Genomic DNA, 27,508 nt, shown 5'->3' on the forward strand with positions numbered 1-27,508 from the left:
CAATTGGATCATTTAAGACTTTTTTCATATTTTTAATTTTTGTAAATATTCATCTACCTTCTCTCTCTTTACTTCAGCACCTTTAAACAGCTTGGCATAGTACTTAAAAAATTCTCTTTTTATTCCCTCTTGAGTGACTACTTCTCTTCCATCTGTCACGATCCTACTAATTATTTTGTTTTCTCTCTTTTTCTTCAATTGCCACGCCAAATACTTTCCCGTCTTATTTGCTCCTTCAAACGATTTCTGCTGGAGCCTTTTCAGGTTCCATTCCACTTCTTCGTTTAACAAATGCCTCAATTGAGTTTGTAATATTGAAATTTCCCTTAGAATTTTCTTTTTCCCTGGTCTTTTTTTCAGCTCCCCTTCTTTCTTCTTTATTTCATTTTGAATATCCAATAATTGTTTTTCTTTTTTCCTTTTGTCTTTATTGTTCAGAGTAATCAACAACCCTCTCATTACTGCTTTATAAGCATCCCAGACCATCTGAAAGTCAATATCTTCTTTATCATTCACTTGGAAAAAATCCTTAGTTTCTTTTTCTAGAAATGCCACTGTTTCTTTGCTCTGTAGTAGATCTTCATTCAGTCTCCATCTCCTTAATCTTTTAGACAATTTTGTAATCCACATTATTGGGTTATGATCAGCCCCAATTTTAGGTAAAATCTCTATCTTCCTTGTTATGAGACCTAAGTCTCTAGTTCCCCATAGCATGTCAATTCTAGAAAAAGTCTTATGTCTTGCAGAAAAAAAAGTATAGTCCCGCACTTCAGGATTAAACTTCCTCCATATGTCTTCTAAGTTTTCTTGTTTAACTAATTCAAAGAAAGACTTTGGCAGCTTCCCTTCTTTCCCATCACTTTTTTTCCCTCCAGATCTATCCAATGAGTTTTCGACTGTTCCATTAAAATCTCCCATTAAGAGTATTTGATCATAAGTCAACTCATCCAACTGTTGTATAATGTCTTTGAAAAAAGCGTCCATTGCACCATTAGGTGCATATAGTCCCAATAACAGCGTTCTTTTCCCATTTAATATTATCTCAACTGCTATAAATCTTCCATCTTTATCTTTAAATACTAGCTTTGGCTCCAATTCTTGTTTAATATAAAAAACTACTCCCCTTTTCTTCTGTTCAGCTAATGAAAAAAATTCCGTTCCCAATTGTTTGTTCCATAGAAATTTGTAATCCTTTTGTTTAATGTGTACTTCTTGCAAACAAATTATATTACAATTTTGCTTTTTGATCCAATGAAATGTTGCCCTTCTTTTTTGTGGAGAATTTAGTCCATTAACGTTCCAAGACAGTAATTTGTAATCCATCATGGTGCAAATTCTTTATTTTCTTCAAAAAATCTACTCAACTCCTGAGCATTTGTGATTGTAACTCTCTTCCCCTGAAGTTCAAAACTCAAACCTTTGGGTATTATCCATCTGAACCTTGTGCCATTGTCTTTCAGTTTTTCTGTCAGCTTTTTGTATGTTCTCCTGTCGTTTATCACTTGTCTTGGCAGCTCCTTCATGATTCTCACTTTGCTGCCTCCTACTATCAGCGACTGTTCAAAGTTTTTGTTCATGATCTTTCCCACCATTTCCTTTGTCCTATATCTTATAACAACATCTCTTGGTAAATTATTTTTCTTGGCAAAAAGTGAATTAACTCTATACATGTGATCATACATGCTTTTGGTCTCATCAGCATCTTCTTCTAGAAATTCTGCAATTATTTTTATTATATATCCTTTCAAGTCACCATTCTCTGCTTCAGGTACTCCTCTCAGATGTATCTGAGTTTCCATTAATTTACAGTCGTGGATTATCACTTTTTCTTGAATTTTCAACAAGGTGGTGTCATGTACTTTTACTTTCTCTTCCACCCCCTGCACTTTCTTAGCTGTTTCCTCAGGGTTTTTTTGAGATCATCCACTTCTTTTTTAATCTCTGTAACGAGTTCTTCCTTTAGTTCATCTATCATTTTCTTAACTCCTTTCATGATTCTGGCTTCCATGGCCTCCATTTGGTCCTGCATTTTCTCTAATGAAAGAGCCCTTTGTCGGGTCTGCTTGGGTTCAGACATTTAGGCAAAAAACAAACAAACAAACAAAGGGTCAGAAGAAATTTAAAAAAAATAAAAATACTAAAAATTTCGGTCTCACAAATTACAAGTTTAACTACCAAATTCAAAAGATCTGAGTTTACTCTTTTGGTTAAACTTTATTCTATCTTCTTCTGAGCTTCCTAGGCCAAGATATAAATTAAAAAAAAAATTCCCCTTTAAAAATGACGAAATTTTTGACCTCACCAATTTGCAATCTGACAGTCAGGTTCAATAGAGTAGGGCTTGCCCTTTCCAGCAAGCCCAATTTCGCTGGTTTCTGAGCCCCCAAAGTCAAGATATTTGTGAAAGAAGTCTCTAAAATTTCCAAAATGGCGACCGCGATTTTTTCCTTCTTCAAAAAAAAAATTTTCCCTTTAAAAATCACCCTTGGAGCCCACAAATAATGTAGCCAATAGTTCTTATCTTCTTACCCTTATCCTGTTGATTCTAACAATTTTTAATGTCCCAGATTCTTTTAAAAAAGATGTTTCATATTTGTCCTCCCAGCAATGGCTGCCGATGTTTCTCTATGATATAGAGTAGGCTTTTTTTTCTTTACTGCTTCCTGCCTCTGTCTCCTTCAACTCTCATGAAGATCTCACGATACTTGACGTACTTCCTGTCCTGCTCAGAAGTGCTGAAGGTCTGTGTCGCAGCAGCTTTTGTCTCAAAACCACAAAGCCCCAGATAGACTAAACAATAGATTCCTTTTCACTTTTTAGCCGTTTTTAGCATTGTCCTTTATATTTAAACAATCCAAACTTCATCCCTTCCTTCTTCTTCTTGCAAGCTTTATATTTTTCTTTCCCCCACCTTTTAATTCTGTCTCTTTAAGCTATAAATAGCTCCGGAATGAAAAGAAAACTTCTGTACCTTTTTTCTCCACTTGTCCAAGTTTCCACTGGTCTTTTAAAGCTTTAGTTGTTTAGAAATGTCCAAGAAGGTTAGGATCCTGACGAGCTTATATCAAATCAATGATTCTGAGAATTCTTGCAGACGTTGGCTATGCAGACACCGCGAGACCGCCTCAAAGCCTCAAAGAAGTCCCCTCCAGGGCTCCTTTTCAGCCAAGGTAAATCTCTTTTCAAAGTTTCCATGCAAGTCTTGGACCTTTCTCTCACTGAGAAAAGTAGGCAGTGGGCATTGATTTGCCCTCTACTACCCCGAACAAGAATTTCAGCCTGCCCCCGTTATGAGAGACAGCTCAGCTCGGCATTTTCCTCCCCCGGAAGCCTCTGCAAGACAGAACTCTTTAGGCTGGCATTTACATACCTAAAGAGTTCTGTCATGGGCTGCCTGCTGCCTACTTTTCTCAAATTACTTCACCCCAGTTCCGCCGCTCCTTTATGTCAGCAAGACTCAATGTTCTACCCTCAGCGGTACTATCTGGGAGGTTTGCCAACATCTTTTATCAGAATAGAGTCTGCCCATGTAATGGAAGGCACCTTGAAACAGTCGCCCATGTCTTACTTCACTGTGATTTTTACGGGGAAGTGTGGGACTGTATAATCAAACCTATCCTGTCTAATTTTTATGGATTACCTGAAGCGAAGTTAGTTTTGTTTCTACTATCTGACCAATGTTCCCATATCACAAGCCTAGTTGCAAAGTGCCTTTTGGCTGCCATGACAATCAGGGAGCAAAAGACTAGCTCCCTTTCTTGATGCTTGACTGGTTTTTATAGCTGAAATTCCACGTAAATTTGCTATGCTGTACTTTGTATTTCTATGCCAATAAAGGTCTTTGGAAAGGCTGGCATTTAACATCTAATGGGGAGGTGACCACTGTTCCACCATCCCACAGCATTGGTATTTGAACCCATCCCATTATAAATGTAGGGCGCAAAACAACACCTAACATCATTATTACATGTAGTGCTCAAGAAGAACTAACCACGCCATCTTGGGCTTTAGGGAATGAAACTGAACCTGGAAGGATTATTTTAAATTGTACAAAAATATATGAAATGTTTGATGATTTTATTGTGCTTTTATTTTAGCACTATGAAGTTTTATTGTTGTTAGCCGCCCTGAGCCTGTCAGGGGAGGGCAGGATATAAATGTAAATAAATAAATAAATGGTATCTGTAAAATTCTCCTCCCATAGCTTTGCTTATCTTGATTTTTCAAGTATTCACTACTTCTTCCCCCTCCTTTTGGTTTCTTCCTTTAACGAGGTTCTGAACATTCCAAGGAGAACCTCCATACAGCCCAGGTTTTTGGTCATTATGTCTATATTAATTAGACTTATTAGCTAGGAATGATGATTGTTTTGTGCAGCATCGTTTTGGAGAAAGTGAGGCAAAGAGGTGATTAAAAACTGGCAAGGATATCACGAATGGCGGGGAGGAAACGCATAATGAACATCACATTAATTGGATTAATCGTAAGGAGTCCCTTTCGGTGGAGTTCAATATCCTCACGCAATTAGAGCAGCTGATTTGTAACCAGATATCCACCTTGCAGAGGGCCTGGAATGTGAATTAAACAGACATTTCCCTCCTGCAACTGAGACGTCTTTCCCTTTTCCTTCTAAACAACTCCAGGAAAAAAAAAAATCTGAGTATTAAAATATAACTGCCAACCTTTTTTTTTTTTTGTTATCTCTTTATATTTCAGGGCTCCCTTGCTAAAACTCAGACGTCTTTAAAGTGAATTTGATGCAGTGCTCGCAAGCTGTATAAGGAGAGAAAAGCTGAAGCTGCTGTGTGTTCCTAATGACAGCCTCTGTTTTTATGTTTTAGAATTATCCACAATCACTTCTTCTCTGGCTGTCTTCTGGCTGTAACAAGGAGCAAAGGGACCCAGCTGATGGTTTCCCGATTTGAGAAAACAAAAGGCTGTCAGTTCTCATTTGAGCTTTGTGGACCGTCTGTTTGACCTATCCTAATTCATCCTCAGACTAGCGCCATGTGTTGTGAATTCTTGGTAATAATGTTGGGCAGTATTTCATCATATGGTTATCCAAATTGGGATAATTCTGGAAACAATTACGACGGAGGGAACACTCTCATTAACTTCCCTGTCAAAGGGTCACTTTGCTTCTAATCAAGCCGAGGAGAACACACATAAATCAACCTTTGGGTCAGGCTGACGAGTTTTTAGGGAGAGGAGACTGTTGTTTTCTCCCCGGAGCTTGACAACTTGTCGCCTTCACTAAAGCCATGGGGAAAAGGAAACCAATAAAGAGACTTCCTCCAAGGGAGAATGATTTTCTCTGATTGAGAAAACTCTGTGTTAGTTGAAGGACATCTTTATCTGCCGATGGAAAACATAGGGGGAAGGGAATGATAGGATCCAGTTTAGCATAAGGGAGGTTCAGGATCCGACCCATAATGTCTGCATTTAATCAAATGATTAATTATAGTCTTCAACTGCATAGTTCGTAGGGTTGCCGGTTGCCAGGTGGGCCTGGAATACAACTGAATTCTGGAGTACAGATTAAAGTTCCCCTGGAAAAAATGGATGGACTGAGAGGATCATGTATTCAGAGGATGGACTCAATGGCTGTTGAACTCCTTATTCAAACTGCAGCATTTATCCCAAATTTCCAGGAATGTCCCAGGTCAGAGCTGGCAATCCTAATTCTATCTGGTTCCATTTATTCCATCTTTCCTTTAAGGAGCTCTGGGCAGAAAACATGATTCTACTTTTCCCCAGGGATGGATGGAATTCTAACAGGAGCTCCTTTTCATATTAGGCCACACATCCCTGATGTAGCCAATCCTCCTGGAGCTTACAAGGCTCTTAGAACAGGGCCTACTGTAAGCTCCAGGAGAACTGGCTACATCAGGGGCGTGTGGCCTAATATGCAAAACAGCTCCTGCTAGAATTCAACCCCTGACTTCTCCCATTTCATCCTTACAACAAGAACCCTGTGAAGTACAGGAGGCTGAAAGAGATGTGTTTAGATTGCAGGGGAAATATTTAAAGACTTTAAACAAGATTCAAGAAGTTTTATGGAGGACAGGTCTATCAGTGGCTACGAGCAATGGTGACCAAAAGGAACCTCCACATTCAGTGATAGTAAACTTTTGACAGCAGTGCTAGGAGACAATGTCAGGGAAAGGCCTTGATGCCTCTTCCCTGTTGGTGACCCTCTAGAAGAACTGGTTGTCTACTGTGCGAGACAGGATACTGGACTAGATGAACCACTGGTCTTATCCAGTAGGACCCATCTTATGTTATCCATTAATAGAAGGCAATTCCATCAGTGGAACAGGATTTGTTCACCTCTCTCCTTCCAAGGTAGCCTCGATGGCCACTCCCAGAAGACATGGGACCAGGGTTCATTTTGTAGAGAAAGAGATGCCAGAGCTCATTAGCACAACTCATTTGCATAACTCATTTGCTTATGCCACACACTCCTGACATCACCAGAAGATGTACAAAATTAGTTTCTAATGTTTTTCCCCCACAAAAAAATGGGGAAAGAACCAAAACATCTAAAGCAGACAGATGGAAATCTTCATCATGCCACAAATGAGAAAGTAATTTAAAAAGTATGATGGGAGTAAGGAGTTATTAGGACAATTATAATTCAACAAGCATTTTAAGGTAGATGCTGAGATGATATCATATAGTACACTTTCCGGGGATGTCAGGGGTTTGTGGCAGATGCAAATGATACGTGCCAATGAGCTTCGGCACCTCTTTTTTCTATGAAATGACCCCTGGTGAGAACTGAGCCTTTATCAGCACAGAATATTTTGAAAGGTCGATATGCTAAATGGGAGACCATCTTGAGTGCTGGGTTTCTCTCTTTTCATTGGCTGAAAAACGAACTCCAGTACATCATTTTTTTTTCTTATTCATGACTTTTCTTTTTCTTCCCAGAGGGAAAAAAAAGAATGCAATGACATTCCTCCCTCCCCTCTCTTAATGAGCTGAACAAATGTTTAAAAACAACAGAAGATGAAGGGGACATCGTGACTTGAAGAGCAACAAACACTATTCTCTACAATGGAGTGTTCATTATTCCCTTTTCTACCATTTATTTTTTTAAAAAGAATAACATTCTCAAGACCAACAAGACAAGTGAACATGACACAAGCCCTTAAAAATGCATGTTAGGAAAGAATCAGAGACAATTCCCCCCCCCCCCCCAAAATATAGAATTTCTGGAACATAAGTAAATAGAAGATCTTAATAGCAAGACTCTGTTATCGGACAAATGGTGCCTCATCCGGAGCATGTCCTGGGAACAAAGCAGAAGAAAACAACACACACATTCACAAATGATTAGTTGTGGAAAAGAAGAGGAAAAGTCAAAGTACAACTTGAAGGGCTTAAAGAAAAAGAGATGCAGGTAAAATTGAATTTTCTGTAGTCAGGATTTAGGACTATTTTTCTGGTGTGATATGTGGAGCCTACTATGTTATCTACTGCACTGGGTGCCAACAATATTGTGGCTTCTTCCAGGGAGGAAGTAAGGCTACAATGACTTCCTGTGTCATGGACAGCTGTGGGCAACTAAAAAGTGAGCCCTTGTCGAAGGAGGAGGAGATTGGATATTTACCCCACCCTTCACTTAGAGTCTCAGAGCAGCTTACAAACTCCATTCCCTTCCTCTCCCCACAACAAACACTCTGTGAGTAGGTGGGGCTGAGAGAGCACTTTTCAAGAACTGCTGTTGAGAGAGCAGCTCTTTCAAGAAATGACTCAAAATCACTCAGCAGGTGCATGGGGATGAGTGGAGGATCAAACCCAGTTCTCCCAGATTAGAGTCCATGGAGTTAATTTCTACACCAAACTGGCTCCTAACAAGAGTTAGCATTATTAGCGAAGGAGGTGTTATAGGGATGCAGTTCAAAAGCACAAATGCCTCTATGCAGGTCCTCCCTCTCCCCAATTTCCAGATGTGGACTTCACATATGAACACAAATGAAACCAACTTATACTGCATCAGACCATTAGTCCACCAAAGTTAATATTGTCTCCTCATACTGATAGCAGCTCTCCAAGGTCTCAGACTGATGTATTTCACATCACCTGTTGCCTGGTCCTTTTTACCAGGTGATGCCAGGGATTGAGCCTTGAACCTTCTGCATGACAAGAAGATGCTCAACCACTGAGCCATGCCCCCTCCCAAAAAATCTTGAATAAATATTCACATGGAGCTGCCTTATGTCAAGTCTGCAGATTCAATGATGAGTCGGTGTGGACACAAAGACTCTATTTTTATTGATACTGATACTTGTGGCCTAAGCCAGGTCTTGAAAAGATTAAAGTACATACAGTAGATACATTGCATATAAGGTATACTTCAAAGGGCTTCCTACGGAGGGGGGGGGGGTTGTGCAGAAGACATTCACACATAGATTTTACAAATACATTCTCATGTTGATTAGAGGCCCATTTGGCCTTGATACTCTCAGGCTTCTTCCTCTCCCCCAAGCCTACCCAGCATGCTCTCTGCTTGAGCCAGAGTTATAGACAGACTTGACACCTTATGCTGAATCAGAGTTTTGGTCCCTCAGGTCAGTGCTGCCTACTCAGACTGGCAGTTGCTCCCCAGGGTCTCAAGTGGAGGTCTAAAAGGACACTGCCTGGTCCTTTTTGATGGAGATGACAGATATTGAACCTGTGATCTTTTGCATGCCAAGCAGATGTTCTGCCACTGAGCCATGGCCCTTCCCCCTCAGGTTGTACTACTGCTGGGGTAAATAACCTGGTATTGGCCATTTTTCCTTTGAAAACATAACGGTCAACAGCAGTTTGCATCTGTCTCTGGCAAACACAACTATAAATGAACTCTAGGTTACACTATCGAATTTGGCTCCTACTGACCTAGAGAGCCAGTTTGGTGCAGTGGTTAAATGTGTGGACTCTTATCTGGGAGAACCAGGTTTGATTCCCCACTCCTCCACTTACAGCTGCTGGAATGGTCTTGGGTCAGCCATAGCTATTGAAGAGCTGTCCTTGAAAGGGCAGCTGCTCTGAGAGCCCTCTCAGCCCCACCCACCACACAGGGCATCTGATGTGGGGGGAGAAGAGATAGGAGATTGCAAGTCGCTCTGAGTCTCTGATTCAGAGAGAAGGGTGGGGTGTAAATCTGCAGTCTTCTTCAGTCTTCTTCTTCTAATGCACTGCCTAAAATTCATCTTCTAGCTTTGCAAATAAAGGAACTATGATTTCTGCCTTTACTTCTGTTTTCTGATTCACAAAGGCCTCCATGTGTTCCAAAGACTAATGGAAATTTATAAGATCACAGGAAGAACCCTGCTGGATCAGACCAGTTGACCATCTAATCCAGCGTATACTTCTAAAAATAGATGTTCCTTTTCCATGGCTAATAGTCATTGATTGAACTGTCTTAGGGTTACCAGCTCCAGGTTGAAAAATACCTGGAGATTTTGAAGGTATAGCCTGAGGACGGTGGGGTTTGGGGAGGGGAGGGGCATCAAAAGGGTATAATGCCATAGTCCAACTTCCAAAGTGGCCATTTTCTCCAGATGAACTGATCTCTGTCACCTGAAGAGCAGCTGTAATCCCAGTAGATCTCCAGCCACCATCTGGAGGCTGGTGTATTACCCATGGTTCTGGAGATTCCTACAAGCAATCCATTGTGGCCAAAGAAATGCAACTTTATTCAACTTTCACAAATGAAAATATCCCTCACCCACCCAGTGAGCTTTATAAGGAGAAAGAAGTCTACTTCACAAGGCTAGCAGTCTGTCCAGAAAACCAGGCTGGAGTGCAGGGTTTCTCTTCAGCTTCCACACAGCTTAGAAGTTTGCCCTCCCTTGCTGAGGCCTCTTCACTCCTGAGCTGTCTTCTTTGCTTGAAGCTGTTCTCCCTCTGCCGTCCAAAGCCACCTTCTTCCAAAGCTGCCCTTGAAGCCACTGCTGAAGCCACCACTACCCTCTCTCCAAAGTTGCCTGCTCCTTATCTACACAACTCTCCCATCCCAGGTGTTCTTCATTTACAATGCTGTGTTGGATTTAACCCCCTGTTGCCCTGGGACTGCCATTCACATGGAGAAGGGCTTCATGACTCACCACTTATCTCCTCATGTAATTTCCACTACAGTTGACAACATATCCTCACAAATGATTCTTGGCTTTGATATTTTCAGAAAGAGAACGGCCACTATGTCTTTGTCATGGCATGCTTGAGTGCAGTGTGAAAGCCCCTTTGCAACGAGGGGTCTCTAACAAAATTCACAGTACAATCCTAAACAGAGATTCATTCCTTCAAAGCCATTGGCATCAATGGGTTAGAAAGGGTGTAACTCTGCATAGGTCTACATAACCTTCATTCCTGTAGAGAAAGAGGAAAACATCAAATGGGTTGGAAAACCAATGATTTTAATATTCCAGTTACCGGCTGAGTTTATTTTCTACTTTATATACAAGACAATTCCCAGTGCATTCAAGAATGGATGTTTAAGTACCCATTAGGTGAAAAAAAGTAGAAGTTACCAAGGCTGCAATTCTATGGACAGTGACCTGGGAATAAATCTCATTACATTTAGCAGCACTTAATTCCATGTAACTGTTCATACAATTGTGCTCAACAGAAATTTGCCATATAACAGGCCTGTGTTATTGCCTTTGCTGAATGCACACGCTTTCAGCATCCAGCCCGCACAAACCCAGCAAAGTGAAGAATGTGTTCTTGAACTGCACAAATGATAGGAAAAGAAACACACTCAATAGAAACGTAGAGCCAGAAGGGATATCAAGGGTCATTTAATGTGACCCCTCCCCGCACAAAGCAGGGAATTTACAACTACCCTCCCATTCCCCCAGTGACACAGAATCTATGCCCAGAGAAAGTTCAACATCTGTTTCCATTCCTTTGCTGGGCAGAAGAATGCACCCCAGATAGAAGGCTGTGCTATGGACTGGTGTGTTTCACCCCTGGGGAGTGGGAGGCTGTGAGAGTTGTGGGCACACTTCCCTTGCTTGTGTCGTGTGGCTAGGGTGCCTGCCGAGCTGTAAAGTACTGGGTTTGGAGACATTCAACCACCAACATCCTTTATTAACAATCACACAACAACAAGGCGGGACCAAGTCCCCGCTTATATGCATGCACCCGGAACAACCCTCCCAAGATCAGTCCAATCCTGGACAGTTAAAGTTCATGCCACAGATTTTAATAGGTGGTCAGTTAAGTCTGTCTCTAGTCAGGTGATCCGCAGTTTCTCGTGGTTCCCCTGTTCACGCTAGGCAGCGCTGTGTTGGAAATTTAGGGACTGAAATGCAGTAGACAACACAAGCAGACACGTGGTTACCTTGGGGAGCCCCTGTTGTTGAAACCAGGCCTTTTTTTGTACTGGAAACTCCTTTACATATAAGGCCATACACCCCTGATGTAGCCAATCCTACAAGAACTTACAGTACTCTTAGTACAGAGCCTACTGGAAGCTCTTGAAGGATTGGCTACATCAGGGGTGTGTGGCCTAATATGCAAAGGAGTTCCTGCTACAAAAAAGGCTTTGTTGAAACTCTGTGGATGCCTGCCTTTCCACCTTTCAGAACCTTCTTATGGGTAAGTTAGATGCAGCTGGAATAATTGTGTGGTAAACTGTTGTGTGCTAGTATGTTTTTTTTATTTGCAGATGGCGCCCCGTAAGACATGAAATCGACACACTGGGGACCTGTTAGAAAGTAGCAGGGCTTTTGTTCTAGAAAAAGCCCAACAGGAATTCATTTGCGTATTAGGCCACACCCCCTGATGCCAAGCCAGCTGGAATTGCGTTCTTGCTCAGAAGAGCCCTGCAATCTGAGGAAGATTGTCCAGTACCAAGGGTTTTACTTAGAGACATGTAAAGATCAGAAGACTAGGATCTATAGCAACAAAGACATGGGGAGTCTGTTTTCCTTACAGCTCTTGTAACTGGCAGGAACATCAGTGGGGTCTAAATCCAACTCCTCCTCCTCCTTTTCTGTTGAGAGCCAGTTTGGTGCAGTGGTTAAGTGCACAGACTCTTATCTGGGATAACTGGGTTTGATTCCCCACTCCTCCACATGCACCTGCTGGAATGGCTTTGGGTCAGCCATAGCTCTGGCAGAGGTTGTCCTTGAAAAAGCAGCTGCTGTGAGAGTCCTCTCAGCCCCACCTGTCAAGCATTCTTGTTAGTATAGAACTGTATTGTTTATCTTTGCTCTCTGCTGGTGCAAATCAAAACCACTTAAACCATTTTCTAGTTTGCACCTCTTGTAACAAATGCAGGGATGCTAGCTTTGAAGATAACGCCTCTTGGGACAGATTCCCAGGCCTCAGCCTGTGACCCAGGATGTTATTAACCACAAAAGATAACTAGATCTGTGAATGTAGCACTTCACACGCCTATGTGAGAATTCCTAGCAAGTTTTAGTATTCCTTTGATGTACTGCTTAAAGCCAGCTACTATACAATACAATGTATCACTCTCAATATCATCCTTGGATATGCAACATGGATTATCAATAAACCAATACTTTGTTTCTAAACATTGTTTGGGTCTTTTGAAACTTTTATGCTTGACACCACCCACTTCACAGGGTGTCTGTTGTGGGGGAGGAAGGTAAAGCAGATTGTGAGCCGCTCTGAGACTCGGAGATTCGGAGTGGAGGGCGGGATATAAATCCAATATCTTCTTCATCTTCTTCTTCCTCCTCCTCTTTCTTCTTCTTATTCACTTTGGTGTAGTGGTTAAGTGTGCAGACTCTTATCTGGGAGAACCGGGTTTGAATCCCCACTCCTCCACTTGCAATTGCTGGAATGGCCTTGGGTTAGCCATAGCTATCACAGGAGTTGTCCTTTAAAGGGCAGCTGCTGTGAAAACCCTCTCAGCCTCACCCAACTCACAGGGTGTCTGTTGCGGGGGGAGAAGATAAAGGAGATTGTAAGCCGCTCTGAGACTCTGATTTAGAGAGAAGGGCGGGGTATAAATCTGCAGTCTTCTTCTTCTGTTGCTCCGGCTAATAGGAGTCTAAATAACCTTAACATGAACAATAATAACAGCAATGCTTCGTGTACTGGTGTCATATTTATAACATTTGATTTTAGAATGCATATTTCTGCCCGTGCTCTGCGATCTTGCATGTAAAATTAGTTTCCGCCAACTCTCAGAATGTTACGGAACCTGTATGTCATATTATAACAAAACACCAGTCCTGATGGCAAAGAGACTGTTTCTCAGCAGCTGCTAATACGAAGCAACAATTCATATACTCATTACTTGAGAGCCTTCGGAATTCCAAATGCCCAGCCCTTTTGACATCCCACAATTAAAGTAATAGTTGAAGTAGGGCTTTGGAGTCTTAGACCTGGTGAAACCTATAATCCATCCCAGGAAAACATAAACTTAATTGCCAGAAATTGGAATCCGAAGTTATTCATTCTTCCAGAAGGGCACCTCATCAAAGTAACACATAAACCCAGTGCCCCGATGGTGAGATACGAGACAGGTCATACATTTCAGACTTAATCCGCTTTCTCAACGTGTTCCATTAATGAAACTTGCCAGCATGGGATGAGAGTAAAATACGAGTTTCTCAAAATTATAGCGAAAGAAATTACAGTTTTCAGAGTTAAACCTATTAATGCCTGAGAGGTTCCCTTAGGGTGTGTGTGTGTTTTCCCCCCTTTTTTCTCCAGTTAGCATCAATTATTGGTAGAATTAAGCAATGCAAGGATCTTTTTTTAAAAAAAGAAAGATTGAAGATATATATATATCCCGTTTTATTTAACGGGGCTTACTTCCAGGTGGGTCTTCTTACAACTGTAGTCAAGAGACTACAAAGCTCTGCAAAATATCAGACAAGGAACTATATATATATTGTTCCTTGTCTGATATTTTGCAGAGCTTTGTAGTCTCTTGACTACAGTTGTAAGAACACCCACCTGGAAGTAAGCCCCGTTAAATAAAACGGGACATTGGAATAGGAATAGAGGGGCCTTGGCTCAGTGGTAATACTACTTTCCACAGAGAGTGCTTAAAATGTGGGATTTGTTGCCAGGAGATATAGTGATAGCCAAGGCTTTCTTTTGTAGCAGGAACTCCTTTGCATATTAGGCCACACCCCCTGATGTAACCAATCCTCTGAGAGCTTACAGGATTCTTAGTTCAGGGCCTACTGTAAACTCTGGGAGGACTGGCGTGGCCTAACATTCAAAGGAGTTCCTGCTTCAAAAAAGCCCTGGCGATAGCCACAGGAATTTTTTAAAAAATGTTTGAAAAGGGAATTCGTTAGATCCACAGAGAAGGCCATCGATGGCTACTAGCTATGCTGACTGAGGGGCACCTCCACAGTCAGAGGCACTGCTCTGAATCCCAGAGCCAGGAGGCAACCTCAGGGGAAGGCTTTGGCCTCTCTGCCCTGTCCTTGGCCCTCCAGAGGAATTGAATGTAGTCCAAGAAACTCTCCAGAACTGTTATAATAGATGAACTCCCAAGGTTCATCTTGTTTTATGATGTTATGGAGTTTAGGGATTGCTTATCCTCAGACCTACATTTGCACACTAGAAATGTCTGCACTGCTTCTTCTCTGAGATATAAAGCTTTGTTATTATATACCAAAAAGTAGGTGAGACACTGCGATAGTAAAATTGCGAACATTGTACAGCTTTGTGACATGAACATGTGCCAACAATATTATGAGTATCCATTGATCAATCGATCAATAGATAGATTGATAGATAGATAGATAGACAGACAGACAGACTGACTGACAGACAGACAGACAGATGATGAGATAGATAGACAGATAGATAGATAGATAGATAGATAGATAGATAGATAGATAGATAGATAGATAGATAGATAGATAGATAGACGGACGGACGGATGATAGATAGATAGATAGATAGATAGATAGATAGATAGATAGATAGATAGATAGATAGATAGATAGATAGATAGATAGATAGATAGATCTTAATATCCTGGTGTTAGAAATCCAGAGGAACTGGTTGGCCACTGTGTGAGACAGCATGCTGGACTAGATGGACTACTGGTCTGATCCTGCAGGGCTCTTCTTATGTCTTTAGAGCATGTTTGGCAAGCACAAGGCCCAAAGTTCAATCCCCAGCATCTCCAGTTGAAAGGGCCAGTCAGTAGGTGATATGCAAGTCCTCTACCTGAAACCCTGGAGAGCCGCTGCTAGTCTGAGTAAACAATACTGAATGTGACAGACCAATGATCTGATGCAGTATACAGACAGCTTTAGGTCTGGCAATAATTCCTCAAAATCCTACTGGAAGACATATAGGATCGGTCTAAATTTTTGAGAAAGTTCCAAATAGCCTCCCTAATAAGGGGTGATCTTCTTCCATTGAGGAAAAATTCTACCATTACTTTGTAGAGGGGAGGGGAGGACCAGTTTTGAGGACGGATGTTAGTTGGATGTGGTGCTGCTGCTGCATTTTCATCCCTTTGTTGATACACACCCCACTTGATCCTGAGAGAGAAGAGGAGAAGGTCCCCATACCTAGTTGGAGAAGGAGGAATCCTAGAGAAAGAGGTCTCCATTTCATGGTGTGTCCTTGGCTGTGCTGAAGCTTATAGGTTTTTAAAACTATAGGTTGATCAAGAAAGTAGGTTGTATGGATTAGTCCCCTCACCTGGATGGCCCAGACTGGCTCGATCTTCTCAGATCTCAGAAGCTAAGCAGGTTTAGGAATATAAGAAGAGCCCTGTTGGATCAGACCAATAGTCCATCTAGTCCAGCATCCTGTCTCATACAGTGGCCAATCAGTTTCTCTGGACAGACAACAATAGGACACAGTGGCCAAGATCTTCCCTAATGTTGCCACTCTCCTTCTTTTCTCTTCATATAGAAATCATATAGAACCTGTTGCAACTTCAACCCTTGTTTTATATAACAGGGTGGTGCTCTAGCAGGAGGATAAGAAAGCTCGGGGGAAGGGAAATTGCTTGCCTCTGAGCATGTGCAGTACAAAATTCTGAAACTCTGCAAATCCTCCTATGAACATAAGAGAAGCCATGTTGGATTAGACCACTGGCCCATCCAGTCCAACTCTGGGTCACACAGTGGCCAAAAAAAACCCAGGTGCCATCAGGAGGTCCATCAGTGGGGCCAGGACACCAGAAGTCCTCCCACTGTTGCCCCTCCCAAGCACCAGAATACAGAGCATCGCTGCCCCAGACAGAGAGTTCCAACAATACGATATGGCTAATAGCCACCGATGGACCTCTGCTCCGTATGTTCACCCAATCCCCTCTTGATACTCTGTAGTTTAGAATGCTCAGGGGCCTTCCCGAGCAGACAGAGCGAAGACAAAAATGTGTGAGGCCAGAGGCTAAAAAAAAACTGTGAGCTAACTCACACAAACTCAGCTTAGAGGGAATACATGTATTTTTCCTCCCCCCCCCCACCAATCAAAGGAGATGTGGTCCAAACTGTCCCTGTCTACTCTACAGGGTGGTAGCCAAGGTTAACTCTCGATAGCATTAGTGAAATAGTGAATTTTTTGATGGTTCTATAAGGGCGCCTTGGAGCTTTTATGCCCTCCCTTATGCAGATGCGAATGTTGTATGCTGCGCATCGCTTTTTATAGCAATAAAGTAATTACTTTTCAGAAATGATTCATTATATTGGGTAAAATGCTAATTTTCAGCGCCAGAGGATATACTGATAACCGGCGACAACATTGAGATTCACGGTGAAGGGATGGGTACCTTTAAATGTCACCTGAGTAATTTGAAACACTGGGCTGGTTGTTCCACTTTTTAAAAAAAAAAACGGCCTTGAAAAGCTTGTCTGAATGCATTATCATAACTCATTGCAGTCATTCAGAGAAGTCTTAGAGGCTTTCACAAAGTATTTGCTAAAAAACCCTACTTTTTACTGAATTCCCTCCACTGGAGTAATTTGGTAGCTGCACTGGCTAATGATGAGCAAACTCTCTTCAGCCCGCTTTGATTTTCGCCTTCCCTTTTGCAAACATTACCTGTAATATTGTTTTAAATTGCAGAGTTCTTTTTTTGAGAGAGAGAAAGAGAGAGAGAGAGAGAGAGAGTTTGCAGTGCACTGAAGCAAGGGATATGCGTGGAGAAAATTTTCATTATAATTTTAGATCTGGGATTTGGGGAAGAAAAGCCTTTACAGTGGTTGCTGGTTTTCAAAGTAGGACATTACTGGTGTGATTTTAGAATCCACAATTTTTTTGTTTTGTTTCATTTTTTCTTTTGTTTGCTTTGTTTTTTCCAGGTCCCAGGTTTTCAGGACCGGGATTTTCAATGAGGAATCAACTTGTGTGCTTAGGGCAACTGTTTTTAAAGATAACGACACTAAGGGCGTTTTCACACTGATTTTACTCCGGAGTGACGTCCCTCTTCACCGCGCAGCGTCTGCACGGATTTCGCACCAATTGCTCCGCAGAACTCGGAAGGGCCGCAAAGTCCCGCGGCTTTTGCGTCGCAAATGTAAACCGTCAAAAACCAGTTTACATTTGCGACGCAAAAGCCGCGGGACTTTGCGGCTCTTCCGGGTTCTGCGGAGCAATTGGTGCGAAATCCGCACAGACGCTGCGCGGTGAAGAGGGACGTCGCTCGGGAGTAAGGTCAGTGCGAAAACACCCTAAATTTGCATAGAGCCAGGCCTTGAATTCAGCAGGAGCTCACATGAGGGCAGTTCCTGAACTTTTCTGTGGGTTTCCCCTCCTCCTCCCCACCCACCTTCTCCATTGAATAGTAGGTGCAGCTGCATAACAATCCCTGGGTTAGGAGAGTGGGCAGCCAGCCAGCCACCAGGGGCTTTGCAACACCCCAAGCAGCCCCCATTAACCCCTAGAGAAGCCCACACCATCCTTTCTCCATTTCTTATGTGATTTGGGGTGGCAGGTGGCTCGCTGGCCTTTTGACTGGGGGGTGGCTGCCATGGAGAGCCCCAGGTGAGCGAAGCCTGCTTGGGCTGGCTGGATCTCTAGCCAGCCCAAGCAGGCCTTGCTCGCCCGGAGCTCTGCTTTCTTGCCTTGAGTTGCTTTTGGCTGCTGAGGGGGGTGGCATATGCTAATGAGTTATGCTAATGAGCTCCGCCACCTATTTTTCTACAAAACGACCCCTGCATAGAGCACGGTCCTCCTTCATACTATGGATACCCAACACAGTGTGCTTGTATGCCATGTCACCTGCTAACACCTTTTCTGGCACCCACCCAGCATCTTTAGGAAGTGGGCAGGCCCAAGGAGGGTTTTTGCCCAGCAAATCTTCTGACTGGTTCTTGGATTTGACTGGCTGTGCAGATTTTTTTTTTTTAAAAAAAATGTTGCTTTGGCAGTTGCTTTTACAACAGTACAAGGTTACGAACTATGTTACTAAAGCTGAGCTGTGGCTGACTCTTCCCCCTGTGGCAGCCATTTTGTGGCTGTGCCCAGTGGTGGCCCTGTTGCTAGGCAAATTAGGCATTTGACTAGGATGCGGGCCTTTGTGAGGTGCCAAATTGGACACAGGTCTCTCCAGCAGATACAATGCCTTCATGCTCCCACAAACACGATGTCCATTTGTGACAGGGAAAGTACTCTTTAGATCAAGGTAAGTTCTTCTTCTTCTTCTTTGCAATATACTGGAGAGCAGGGGTGGAATTCTAGCAGGAGCTCCTTTGCATAATAGGCCACATTCCAGCCATGGAGCCAATCCTCCAAGAGCTTACAAGAAAAGAGCCTTGTAAGCTCTTGGAGGATCGGCTACATCAGGGGGTGTGTGGCCTAATATGCAAAGGAGCTCCTGCTAGAATTCCACCCCTGCTTGAAAGATTCATTTACTGCACTCTTATGGTTGGGCAAATGCTGCTATATTAACCAACTATTCCAACAAAACCTTCTCAGCTTTGGAGCTTGGCTCACTACTTCACCCATTTTAAATTCTGAATATTTCAATGCAAATAGACAAATGAATGTGTATAGTTTGTGTGTGTGTTTTTTCCCCCTGCACTGAACAGATGTTTGGCATCTGCTTACACAAATAAATCAAGAACATTCAGAAAATGCATTCTATTGCATCTGGAGTGCTCAGCTCGAGTGTTGAAGATACGGCAAATAAGTTGTACATCTCCAACTTTGGTCCAGGAGTATTGAAAGAGTGGGGGATAGCAGAAAGTGGGTCAATGTTCCCTTTAAGCTGCAGAGTCTTGTGAGCAAAAATTCTACTTTGTGAGCTATTGGCATTCAAGTTGTGAGCTACTGCATAAATTAGTGTGCTCTGGGGTCATCCTTCCTGAGCTAAGACAAAAATGCATCACCTGTATGGATGAGCTTATGGCCGGCACTCCGTGGCCTGCACTGGCTGCCCATAGAAGAAGATGAAGATATTGGATTTATATCCCGCCCTCCACTCCGAAGAGTCTCAGAGCGGCTCACAATCGCCTTTCCCTTCCTCCCCCACAACAGACACCCTGTGAGGTGGGTGGGGCTGAGAGGGCTCTCACAGCAGCTGCCCTTTCAAGGACAGAGTCTCAGAGCGGCTCACAATCGCCTTTCCCTTCCTCCCCCACAACAGACACCCTGTGAGGTGGGTGGGGCTGAGAGGGCTCTCACAGCAGCTGCCCTTTCAAGGACAGAGTCTCAGAGCGGCTCACAATCTCCTTTCCCTTCCTCCCCCACAACAGACACCCTGTGAGGTGGGTGGGGCTGAGAGGGCTCTCATAGCAGCTGCCCTTTCAAGGACAGCTCCTGCGAGAGCTATGGTTGACCCAAGGCCATTCCAGCAGGTGCAAGTGGAGGAGTGGGGAATCAAACCCGGTTCTCCCAGATAAGAGTCCACACACTTAACCACTACACCAAACTGGCTCTCCATACCGGCTCCAAACTGGCTCTCTAGAATACCGGGTCCATTTCAAGGTGTTAGTCTTGACTTTTAAAGCCTTGCATGGCCTGGGACCAGCATACCTGCAGGACCGTCTCTCCCCATATGTGCCCCGAAGGTTGCTTCGTTCGGTCTCCCAAAATCTTCTGACCATCCCTGGTCCAAGAGATGCCCATCTTGCCTCTACCAGTGGCAGGACCTTTTCAGTCCTGGCCGCAACCTGGTGGAAACAGCTCCCTATGGAGATCCGGGCCCTACCTGGCTTGTTAGCCTTTTATAGGGCCTCTAAAATGGAGCTGTTCCACCAGGCTTTTGGATGAGGTGGTGGGCATCTACTTGTTAGATGGGTTGGCCTCCCCTGTGGTACCACACTGCAGTACCATCCTGTACTACTAACTAGTTATTATAATTGATTTTATTGTAATTTATTGTGATTTTATTATCTATATTGATGTACTCCGCCCTGAGCCCCCATGGGGGAATATAAATAAACTAATAATAATGATAATGTTTGATGACACGATGTAACTTCCGGTTACATACCTGGAAGTTACAGCATAGCATTGGACGATGCCTTTCCAAACTTATTTTTGCTCCTTCTGCTCCAGCAAGCAGCAGCAGCTGCCCACAAACCAGGAAGCTGCCCACCATTGCAAGCAACTCCCCCCGCCCCCCCGGTATGCTTTAATGTGCTTGAAAGTTTGTAATCATCCCTTATTGCAACAAGTTTTACTCCTGACAAAGAGAGCGTTTCCCTCCAAGAGGCACCGGGACTTCCCTCCAAGCATCTGTTTTAAAAAATATAACAAGCTGTTTTAGCTTCACAAGAGGCTATGGCCGTTTTCCCACTGACCTTACTCCGGAGCAACGTCCCTCTTCACCGCGCAGCGTCTGCGTGGATTTCCCACCAACTGCTGCGCACAACCAGGAAGAGCTGCAGCTTTTGCGTCGCAGATGTAAACTGGTTTTTAGCGGTTTCCATTTGCGACGCAAAAGGTTGGGAACTTCCTGGTTCCACGGAACAGTTGGTGGGAAATCCGCGCAGACGCTGCGCGGTGAAGAGGGACGTCGCTCCGAGGTAAGCTCAGTGGGAAAACGGCCTATGTTTCCTTCAAAATGCCCTGGGACTCAAACAAAAACTCTGAGCATCTGTGTTGAGTTTTCCTTCCACCACCCCCCACCACTTCTTGGATTGGTACCCTCTCCCTCTTTTCCATGTAGGGTTACCAAAGGAGAAAACAAGCCCTTAAGCATCCATGGAAGACCAGCCTCAATTATGAAAATATAAAGTTTATCAAACAGTTTAAACAAAAGTGCAAGAAATCACCCGGAAACCCAATGTCCTTTCAATGCATAATAGAAGTTCATAGTCTTTATGGTGGAGGTTCAGGAAAGAAGTTGGCAAAGCCACGAATGGAGAGTCCAACGCTCCAGAGGTTTCTTTCAACACATGCCGGTGGAGGGACAATTGGCAGCCCAGCGCGAGAACACAGCAGGGAGGCGCGTATTGCCCTGTTTCACCAAAGGCTTTGACAAGCTGCAAAGTAATAATATTATAAAATCATATTTTTCGGAGACTGTAGTAGCCAGTGATCTAAATTGTGAATGCCTGGTGGAAGAGCTCCGTCTTACAGGCCCTGCAGAACTGTATGAGCTCTTGCAGGGCCCTGACTTCCTCAGCGAGCTCATTCCACCAGGGAGGGGCTACTACAGAAAAGGCCCTGGTTCTAGTTGTCATGAGCCTGGCCTCTTTATGGCCGGGGATTGAAAGCAGGTTGTTGTTTTTTTGATCCAGACCAAAGTGCTCTCCAGGGAACATGTGTGGAAAGGCAGTCCTTAAAGTATGCAGGTCCCTGGCCATATAGGTCTTCAAAGGTAGAAGAAGAAGAAGAAGAAGAAGAAGAAGAAGAAGAAGAAGAAGAAGAAGAAGAAGAAGAAGAAGAAGAAGAAGAAGAAGAAGAAGAAGAAGAAGAAGAAGAAGAAGAAGAAGAAGAAGAAGAAGATGATGATGATGATGATGATGATGATGATGATGATGATGATATTGGATTTATATCCCGCCCTCCACTCCAAAGAGTCTCAGAGCGGCTCACAATCTCCTTTACCTTCCTCCCCCACAACAGACACCCTGTGAGGTGGGTGGGGCTGGAGAGGGCTCTCCCAGCAGCTGCCCTTTCAAGGACAACCTCTGCCAGAGCTATGGCTGACCCAAGGCCATTCCAGCAGGTGCAAGTGGAGGAGTGGGGAATCAAACCCAGTTCTCCCAGATAAGAGTCCGCACACTTAACCACTACACCACACTGGCTCTCCAAAGGTAAGCACCAGCACCTTGAAACGAACCCGGTATGCAATGGGCAACCAGTGCAGCACTTTTGAATGTGACGGCCAGAACTCCCTTTGGAGTTCAATGATGCTTGTCACCACCTTGCTCCTGGCTCCACCCCCCAAAGTCCCCAGATATTCCTGGAATTGTACTTGGCAACCCTGTTTCCGTGGCATGCTCCCATTCCCACATTAATTTGTGAAATCCTCCAAGTTAAAAAGGCAGACAGGTGGAATGCAAAGAAGGCACCAATGAATACCATCACAGAATGAGAAGGGGGAGTTTAATCATCTCTCCCTAATAGCTGCTTTAATTGTTCACTGGAGGAGAGGTGGCTTTCTTTTCTCCCCCTGTCCAAAGGTGTCTCCTCACAATGAGGCCGAAGCAGAGCTTTTCCCGGTTATTTTGGCATTAATCACATTTACTATGTGCCAAACTCCAATTCTCTTGTTCTTGGGCACCTCTCTGGGGAGCGGAAGGTCACTGTTATCAAACAGCCGTGTCTCCAGCCCCTGGCCGCTGAGTCAAATTTGAGCCCGGCTCCCTTGACAGAGGTCAGAGAGAAGCAATTGAAGTTAATTTTATGAGACATCTGTTATATTTGTGGTTAGAGCGATTCTTCAAGATTGCCCTCCAAGTATCGGCGGCTGCTGAACAAGATTGCAAAGACAGCAGGAACCTGAGAGAAGGAAAATAAACAGCTATCTTTTTGCCTTGGATAATGTTTAAAGAAGCCATGCTTAAAGAAAACCGGCCCACCCCAAGGAGAAAGCTATCTCTAGAGAAATCAAAGATTTCTATGCTGAAAAAGGTGTTCTCTCAGACGCTGGGGGTTATTTTCTAAGCCAGTTGCCTTTCAGACCTCCACAACTCCTGACCCCAGGGCTTTTTTTGTAACAGGAACTCCGTTGCATATTATGCCATGCACCCCTGATGTAGCCAATCCTCCAAGAGCTTACAGGGCTCTTAGCACTGGGCTTACTGTAAGCTCCAGGAGGATTGACTACATCAGGGGTGTGTGGCCTATTATGCAAAGGAGTTCCTGTTACAAGAAAGAAAGAGAGAAAGAAAGAAAGAAAGAAAGAAAGAAAGAAAGAAAGAAAGAAAGAAAGAAAGAAAGAAAGAAAGAAAGAAAGAAAGAAAGAAAGAAAGAAAGAAAGAAAGAAAGAAAGAAAGAAAGAAAGAGAAGCCCTGCCTTACCAAAATGCCAACCAGGAGCCATATATTAAGAACAGAAGAAAAACCCTTCTCAATCACACCAGAGGTCTATCTAGTCCAGCATCCTACCTCACACAATGGCCAATCTGAAGAACAAAGTTGGAGTCCAGTGGCACCTTTAAGACCAACAAAGCTTATTCAGAGTGTGAGCTTTCATGTGTCAGGCACACTTCCTCAGGCAGAATGAAACAGAAACAGAATCTTCCATATAGAAGGCATGTAGAAAATTAGCTTGCAGAATAATGAAGATGGTTTTAACAGATGAAAATATTAGCTTAGTTATATGACTTTCACCTGTTAGGGTTGAACAGGGATGGGAACAGCATCACAAGACGTAAATATGTCAGGATTGGAGATTGATGTGTCCTTGAGGGTGAGGCTGTCATTTAGGTTTCTTATCTGTAAAGAATCTGTTGTCATGCTCCATTGGTCATCTCTCAAGGTGGCCAACCTATTCTTCTGGTGGTCCAACAACAGGGCATGAAGGCCAAGGCTTTCTCCTGATGTTGCCTCCTGATACTGAGTTCCTCTCATCTTTGTTCCCAAACAGGGAACCAAAACAAAGAAATATGGAGTCCTTGGGTGTCCCAAAATGTGGCCAGTGGGTTGTGACCTGCTGGTGAGGGTTGACAATTGGGTACCACCCCAGGAGCACCTTAATTTCACCACCTCAGGATAGCAACTGCTGTTCTTGGGATAGGCCTGGTCATGGCCTGAGGTTTATAAAAGGATTACTTGCCTTTGGCAAAAAGAAAGATGACAATGTATTCCTTTTCACTGCCAGGACCACCTACTAATCATTTGAAGCTTGGCTGCCCTGTTTACCTGTAGTGGTCAAGGAGAAAGTGGGAGAAAGGAGTTGCTTTTTAAATAATAATCAATGCTTTAGAAGTGTCTAAGGCTGCAGTCACACTCACCATGAAATCCATCCCTAACGCGTTGCTATTATACTCCGCAGCTTTTTTACAACGAATTTCCTGATCAGACATCCCTCCATCCTTCTATTCGAAGCCCCATCGGTCCCGTCGTGGGTTGATCAGAGGTCTCAACCGGACCTTGTTTTATGAGATGGCATTCTGCACTCACACAAGCGCAGTACCATACGATATCGTGCTTGGCTTTAAAAAAAAAAAAAAGCACCAGCAAAGGTGGGCGATCTGCCCCCCCCCCCCACTTTAAACACCCAGCCAGGGAGGGGAAGCCCAGGAGCTCTCTTTGCCGTCTCTTCGCCTGGTGGGGAGATGGCAAAGTTGGGTGATCTTCACCTCCCCACATTAAACACCCCGCCATGGTGTTTAAATGGGGGGGTAGCATGGAAGCTCTCTTTGCCATCTCTCCGCCTGGTGGGGAGAAGGCAAAGGTGGGCGATCTGCCTTTCCCCCACATTTAAACTCCCCACCTGGGTGTTTAAGGGGGGCAAGCCCGGGAATTGCCTTTGCCAGGTGGGGAGACAGCAAAGGTGGGCGATCTGCCTCCCCCCCCCCCCATTTAAACACCTCCAAATCCGAGCACGTGTGCAGGAAAAAGCGGAAACATTGCACAGGAATTGAAACATCATTTCTGGACTGGTTTAAAAAATTGATCGTGTTACCGAGCATAGAAGCAGTTACCAGATTTATTGATCACGCAATCGCTGGTGCAATGATATCATTTGGAGTGGGCTCTCGCAGGGAAGCAGATGTGCGCTTGCGATGAGTCGGCTATGATGGAGCATTCAAACATAGAAAGTACGCACGGGAGTCGTCAGAAGCAGTCTTGGTCCGGATGTAATGCACTATCAAAAAAGTCCGCGTCCCAGTCATGGCAGTGCAGGACACGAACAAGTCAGCGACCATTGCCCGATGCTGATGTTTGGACAACCGCATAAAATCGACATGCATCTGGTTTTCATCTATGCCCATCTTGTCAGTTTATGTGCGTCTGACCTCGACCTAACTCATCTTTGTCCCCCACTGGCTCTTTCACTTGTAAGCATCAAACAAATCTAAATGCTCCAGAATAGCATCTAGCACAAAAATGCCCTCTAAAATAATTAAGCATGACCCCTCCAGCTACATGTCGTGGCCCGCCGTGTACTTGACTACCCCTCCCCTCGAACTTTGGTTGTCCCCCACCAGCAGCTAAAACAGGATTATCGATCCCCTGATGGGCTGTGTTTGACTCGGGGAGCCACCAGTGGTGCATGTCTGTTTTAGATTATTTTTAGTCATCATGTTTTGCTGTCTTGAAGTTGGCGTAGCACAGTAGGAGTGTTGGGAAAGTTAGGAATTTAACAGTGTGAGACCGTGCAGAGTTACTTCAATCTAAACCAGGTGATTTGAATGAACAGATGGGAGGAACTCAGCATAGGATTGCAAAGTAGTTCATTGTTCTTTCACATTTATTTTTATGGCAGCCCTGTAAGGTTTTCAAGGCAAGAGATGGACAGAGGTGGTTTGTCATTGCCCGCTTCTGCACTGAATTACCTTGGCAGACAGTCTTATGGTGACCCCATAGGATTTTCCGTCCGTCCGTCTGTCTGTCTGTCTGTCTGTCTGTCTGTCTGTCTGTCTGTCTGTCTGTCTGTCTGTCTGTCTGTCTATCTATCTATCTATCTATCTATCTATCTATCTATCTATCTATCTATCTATCTATCTATCTATCTATCTATCTATCGATCGTCTCTCTCTCAGACCCCCCAACCTCTGAATATTTCTAGGTGTGCTATCTTAAAAACCTTGAGTGTTTTGTACTTCACTGCATTTTATTAATTGAGTTCCCAGATCAGATTATCTAGTGAATTTGAGGTATTTTGAGTGGATTGCCAGCAGAATGACACTTCGATTGGTTGACCTCCTATGAAGAGAATTTTCCATGAGAAGGGGGGGTGGGGAGAGTTGAGATACTACTTTGCTGGTAGTGCTGTGAATCCCACACAGTATTATGGAACTAGGAATAAACTCCTATGTGGAGGAAAATACAATGGGTTCTAGAAGGAGGTTCTTGGTGAGTGCCTTCCCCTTGCCTCTTCCCATCCACCCAAAGCATCCATTTTCTGTAGGGAAATTGATCTGACCTCAGCTTTCCATTTCCTCCCCCATCTCTGCAGCCTCTACCTAGGAAAAGTACAATCTTTCTTTGCAGTGTGGACCAAAGCAGCTTACATCATTCTTCTCTCTCTCTTTTGATCTGCTCAACAACCCTGTGAGGTAGGTTAGGCTGAAAGTCTGTGACTGAATGCAGATCACAGTGTGAACAAAAGCAGGAAAGAAGTGACCTCAGCAGGGTATAATGACACAGAGTCCACCCTGCAAAGCAGCCATTTTCTCCAGGGAAGCTGATCTCTGCCATTTGGAGAGCAGTTGTAATGATGAGTGATCTTCAGCTTTGGCATTATATTCAGCTGAGGCCTCTCCCCTCCCCAAACTCTCAAACTCCACTACAAAATCTCCAGGAATTTCCCACCAACCTGGAACTAGCAGCCTAGCAGCCTAGCCAAGATTGGACCTAATGAGTTCTCCCTCAAAGGGCAAAATAAGCCTGGAAAGGGCTTCCCCTCCACACCTTTTACTGACAGAACTGAGCTTGGTTTCTTTTTACTGATAGAACGAAGGTTGATTGCCTAGAACAGCTACTGCCTAACAGCTTTTCCAGTGGCCCAATCCTCATCTGTCCTGGGGCCAGCAGTGGGCAGGGGAGAGTGGAGTTAGCCAATGCCACAAAAGTGTGCTTGAGTGATGTTTGATGGGCTAATGGTTGATGAAGTGCACACTGTTGCCAATGGGAGAGCCGGATTGGGCCAATTCCATAGGATATATATATGTATATATATAAAGAGCCCCATGGCACAGAGTGGTAAAGCTGCAGTACTGCAGTCGGAGCCCTCTGCTCATGACCTGAGTTCGATCCCAGTGGAAGCTGGTTCAGGTAGCCGGCTCCAGGTTGACTCAGCCTTCCATCCTTCAGAGGTCGGTAAAATGAGTACCCAGCTAGCTGGGGGGAAAGTGTGGATGACTGGGGAAGGCAATGGCAAACCACCCTGTAAAAAGTCTGCTGTGAAAATGTTGTGAAAACAACATCACCTCAGAGTTCAAATCGACTGGTGCTTGCACAGGGGACTACCTTTACTTATATAT

Source organism: Heteronotia binoei, chromosome 3, assembly GCF_032191835.1.
Source record: "Heteronotia binoei isolate CCM8104 ecotype False Entrance Well chromosome 3, APGP_CSIRO_Hbin_v1, whole genome shotgun sequence".
Classification (NCBI taxonomy): domain Eukaryota; kingdom Metazoa; phylum Chordata; class Lepidosauria; order Squamata; family Gekkonidae; genus Heteronotia; species Heteronotia binoei.